Below are 5730 nucleotides of genomic sequence, written 5' to 3'. Positions count from 1 at the left end.
AGGTAAAAAGCGATTCATTGGAGATTTTGAAAGAATCTTTCCCATCTTCTGGAATCACCAGTAAACTGTGAAAACGTCTCTGTAGTCTATAATAAACCACGCATCTTTCAAGAATTGATGGATTCTGGCACTGTACCGGGCGGCTGGAAAATTGAAAAGATATTCCGCGATATAAGACGGTAGGAGGCAGCAGAAAGGAGACGATAGACCTGTTAGCCTGACATCAGTGGTTGGAAAGTTATTGTAATCGATTGTTTGGGATGAGATACGGAGTACCTGTAGGGACATGACAAGATAGGCCAAAGCCAGCATGGTTTCCTGAAAGGAAAATCCCGCCTGAGAGACCTACTGCAATTCTTTGATGAAATTAACAGCAGGGTAGACAAGAGAGATGCGGTAGACCTGGTTTACTTAGATTTTCAGAAGGCCTTTGACAAGATGCTACACATGAGGCTGCCTAGCAAGATAAGAGCACATGGAGTGACAGGGAAGTTTCTAGCATGTGTGGACCATGGGCTGATCGCAGAAGACAGAGTGAGAATAAACGAATCCTTTGGTCATGTACTTTGGTGGAAGAAACAAACAGGCAGACGATTATTTAGATGGGGGGAGAATTCAACATGCAGAGATGCAAAGGGTCTTGCTGCTCCTTGTGCAAGATACCCGAAATATGAACCTCCAGGTTGAGTCGGTTGAAAAGAAGGAGAATGCAATATTGGCCTTCATTTCTGGAAGTATAGAATATAAGAGCAGGGATGTGATGATGAGGCTCTATAAGGCACTGGTGAGATCACACCGTGAGTATTGTGTGCAGTTTTAGGCTCCTTGTTTTAGAAAAGATATACTGACATTGGAGAGAGTTCAGAGAAGATTCACGAGAATGATTCCAGAAATGAAAGGGTTACCGCATGAGGAACCTCTGGCACCTCTTAGACTGTATTCCCTGGAGCTCAGGAGAACGAGGGGCCAGGGGGTGGGGGATGGGTGATCTCATAGAAACATTCCGAATGTCAACAGGCCTGAACAGATTAGATATGGCAATGTTATTCCCCGTGGTAGGCGACGACTTCTGGATTGCAGGACGTCCATTTAGAACTGAGAAGCGGAGAAATTACTTTAGTCAGATCGTGCTATATCTGTGGAATTCGTTGACTCGAGCGGCAGTGGAGGCCAAGTCATTGGGTGTATTTAAGAGAGAGATAGATATATTCTTGATTAGCCAGGACATCAAAGGGTATGGGGTGAAGGCATTGGAGTGGGGATAACTGGAATAATTGGAACAACACATGATTGAATAGCGGAGTAGACTCGATGGACCGAATGGCCTACTTCTGCTCCTATATCGTATAGTCTTATGATTTTATTATGGTCTAATTGCAACGTAAGTGATTACAGACTCACGACCTATTGTTTAACAGGTAGAATTCTGCCTCCCAAGCGCCTGATTTCATTGCAGACTTCCTAAAACCCTATTGTGAATCAACCCAAATGTTCCCCAGCTTATGGGCCAACAGAAAGAAATAGTTTGCACGACAAATGAAGCCTGTTGGAGTTATCCACCTTTGGCATGATCGATTGGTATCTGCTCTTTACCGAAAGGCAGTATCACCTGATCATCTACCCTGCTGGCTTCGATTGTACCCTCATGGAAACGACAGACGTGTTACCTCAAAATAATGCATCCACGTATTTAAGGTTTGGGTACCAGGGTTATTACATACAGTATATGGCAGAAAATGGTTATCCATCTAAAATTTCAGCATTTACCCTGAATCCGTGACCTCTATTGTAGTCTCACCAAAAGTGCCAACTAACAATTAGCCTCTCTCTATCGCTGATAATTCTGCATACTTCCAATAAACCTCCGCTCTAACCTCTCAATTGTGATAGTGCTCTAATTGTTCAATTGTCGCATTGAGCAGTCCGGAAAATCGAGCAGATGCCGCTAACAAATCACTAATCATCTTCCGAAAAGGTTATTGTGGGTATAAGACTGAATGTCGACTGCAGGCCTCGTTGTACATATTTATGAACTAATAACTGTAACGAGGTGGACTTTGGATGGAATTAAAAATCCAAACAAATCATGTTTTCCGACCTGAAATCGCATTGTCAGCTTGTGGATTAGTTGTCAATGTAGTTTGATCTCTGTTCAGAATTAAATATTAACTTTAGGTTTTTATGATGCCCACAGGATGACTTTCAAAGTTCTCCCTTAGTAACTTTATCACTGCTGATAAATATCCAGTAGTGAATTTGTAATCTGGGCTGCTTCAGCGAAGTTTCGCAAGATGTCTCATTTTTTTTTTTATTTTATCGCTTGAGAAATAAACAGACAGGTTAATCTATAATCGGACGCCATGCGATTCAGCTGAGGAGAGAAACGGCATGTGGAAGGGAAATGGGAGAATTACTTTTCTGCCAGAAGTACAGATTAAGGTGGAGGTTTATGAGATGCACATCCAAATTTGGCAGTATAAAGCGAATGGCCAGATGAACTTATGAAATACCAGGTCTAGGAATGTTGTGGAGCTCGGCCTGGAAACTGGGTTTCACCAGACAATTTAATTAGGACAGACACGGACAATATGAAACGAATACCCCACTTCCATGTTGTGTGACGCTGTAATTTAATGGCTGATCTCATGCGGTTCTGTGATAGTTGTCGCGAAGGAATTTAGCCTACGTGTTTTACTGGTTTAAAATCTACTTGTATGGAAGAATATTTACTTATGGGAAAAAATAACCAGTCACGGAGTATCGCTGAAAAGGTAATGGGCAGAATGATTCGTAATTAATTTGCCTGCAATAAACTTCCTCGCTTTGAGAGATGGCGATGCAGAGAAGTTAAGTGGACAAGTTTGGAGTTGAGAAACTTCAATGTCGTCAAAATATGGGATTGTCCAGCACACATTGGAGACTGTGTAAACGTTTTAGAGAGATGGATCGATAAATAGGGTGAGATAGATAGAGTGAGAGAGACAGAGAAGAACGAGATGGGGGGGGGGGAGGAGAATTAGGGTTAGGGTTACTGATACTGATCCTGCCCTACACGAGTGTCAGGGCGCAATATTGGGGTTAGTGCTGACGCTTTGCAATAGGGACGCACCTTTTCCTGAAAGATCGACGGCAGTCGGAGGCCTCTGTCCTCGAGGGATCTCTCCGTGTCTCTCCCAATGGTGTCAGCGATTCGGCTCGAAGTCGAATAAGCCACGCTGCAGATTGAAACATCCAAACAGTGAGGTTTTGGCCGGTGGTCAGGAACAAGAGGGTGTGACTCCCACTGAGGTGGGTAGTGGGATGGGAGAGACAGTGCTGGAGGAGCCTCAGCCCTTCAGCCTGTCCAACAGGACTGAGATCCTTGCTCCCAGTTTGGAGGAGAGTAGGGGCTGAAGGAAGGATGCGCAACCTAACCGTGGCACCGTCGATCAGCGTGCCATTCATGACGGGAGAGAACAGAAATGTAGTGGTAATTGAGGATAATGCAGCAAGAGCAATAGACAGAGTTCCCTGTCGCGGGGACAGAGCGTCGCCAAAGCTCTGTTGCCTGCCTGGTGTCCGGGTGCGGGACCGTTTCCATCCAGCAAAGGAATTTGCAGTGGGAGGAAAAATATCCCGTTGGCCTGGTCCATGTGGGTAGCAGCGACTCAGGCAGAACGAAGAAGGGTTTTCTACTGAGCGTTTTTGGGCAGCTGGGGACTAAAGTAAAAAACAGAAACGAAAGGGTGGTAATATCTGCATTAGCACCAGAGCCACGGCAAATTGGCAGAGGGCCAAGAAGATTGGAGAGTTAAATGCGTGACTCGAGGATTGGTTTGGAAGAGGTAGGTTTGAATTCATGGGGAATTGGTACCGGTATTGTGAAGGAGAGACCTGTACCAATGGGACGAGATGCACTTGGAATCTAGCAAAAGAGAAAATTCTGGATGGAGATACAGCAAAAGCAAAAGATAAAACAAGGGAAATGTAAGAGTGGAGTGAAGAGAAGTCAAGTGCGAAAAGGAAAATAACAAAGTTTAAAAGATTTCAATAGTGTAATGAGTGTAAGGGGACTTTTTTTCTCAATGTCCGTCATATTCTAAGCAGGGTCACTGAAATTTTGGCACAAATAAGTACAGAGGGGTATGATTTAGTGGCCATTACAGAAACGTGCTGTAGGGTGAAGGGGATTGCGAATTCAATTTCCCAGGATATCAAGGAATAAGGAAGGATAGGCAAGAAGGTAAGGGGGCTGAGGCAGGGCTCTTAGATAAAGATATCATGGCGATTGTGAAATATGATAAACGATCTAAAGAGCAGAAGGTTAAATCCATCTGGGCAGAGATTAGGAATTGTAAAGTGAAAAAAATCATTGATGGGAGTTTTCTATCGGCCACCAATAGACGAGAGAAATATCTAAGGCATGTGAAAATGGAACAACAGTTATCATGGGGGATTTTAACTTGTGCGTAGATTGGGTGAATCAAGTTGGTCGTGACAGAATTGAGGAGGACTTCACAGAATGCATTCGTGATGTCTTTCTTGAACAGTAGTAGAGCTACTGGGACTTGATGTTACAATCCCTATGGTAAGTTGTTGAGAAGGAGGGAGAGGTATAACGCTTCAATCTATCACCCACAAAGAAACTGATCCATCAGGCAGGCGCGGTATGGATTCAGAAAAGGCAGGCCCCGTTTGACGAACCTACTGGAGTTCTTTGAGGATTTAACGAGCGCAGTGGATAGAGGGGAACAAATGGGTGATAGTTACTTGGATTTCCAGAAGGCGTTCGATATGGTGCCGCATAAAAGTCCTATCCATAATGGAGGGGTGCACAGTGTTGGGGGTGGTGTATCAGCATAGATAGAAGATTGGTTAACTAGAGCAAAGCAGAGAGTTGTGATGCGCGGGTGTTACGCTAGTTAACAATCAGCGGTGAGCATTTTCTTACCCTGCAGGGGTCGGTGCTGGTCCCACAGATGTACACGATGTACATTAACGGTGTGGAAGAGGGCACAGAGTGTAATGTATCTAAGTTTGCTAAGTGGGTGGAAAGCGGATCCCCCTGGAATAACGCAACCAACAGGAATTCTGCAGTTGCTGGATATTCAAGCAACACACTTTGATGTGTGCCTCCTGGAATAACACACGCATTCCACGAGGTATAGCTATAGACATGTTACAGATGACACCGAAATTGACTTTGAACTCCGGATCGACTGGTGCTGTAATAGAATACAACTGAATAGATCTGAATTGATTTGACTTGAGTTTATTACTTACATCCCTCACATACATGAGGAGTAGAATATCTCACGTTATATCTCCGTCTAAATATGCAATGTGTAATTTATAGTAATTTATACTAAATATTAAGTACAACAGGATAGTCATTATAACGGAAATAAAGCTGCATCCGCATGAATTAATCAGTCTGAAGGCCTGGTGGAAGAAGCTGTCCCGGAGCCTGTTGGTCCTGGTTTATATGCTGCGGTACCGTTTCCCGGATGGTAGCAGCTGGAACTGTTTGTGGTTGGGGTGACTCGGGTCCCCAATGATGCTTCAGACCCTTTTTACACACCCGTCTTTGGAAATGTCCTGAATCATGGGAAGTTCACATCTACAGATGCCCTGGGCTTGAAACATGGAGGCCGATTGGTCGAGCCAACAGTGGACGGTAATGTCTATGGCCGCCTTCAGTTTCAGCTTCCGACTATCCTTTGGCAGCATCATGCTGGAGGAGTGATCCGA

Source organism: Mobula birostris, chromosome 13 (genome assembly GCF_030028105.1).
Source record: "Mobula birostris isolate sMobBir1 chromosome 13, sMobBir1.hap1, whole genome shotgun sequence".
NCBI classification, from domain to species: Eukaryota; Metazoa; Chordata; class Chondrichthyes; order Myliobatiformes; family Myliobatidae; genus Mobula; species Mobula birostris.
Note: the sequence above shows the minus strand (reverse complement) of the source record.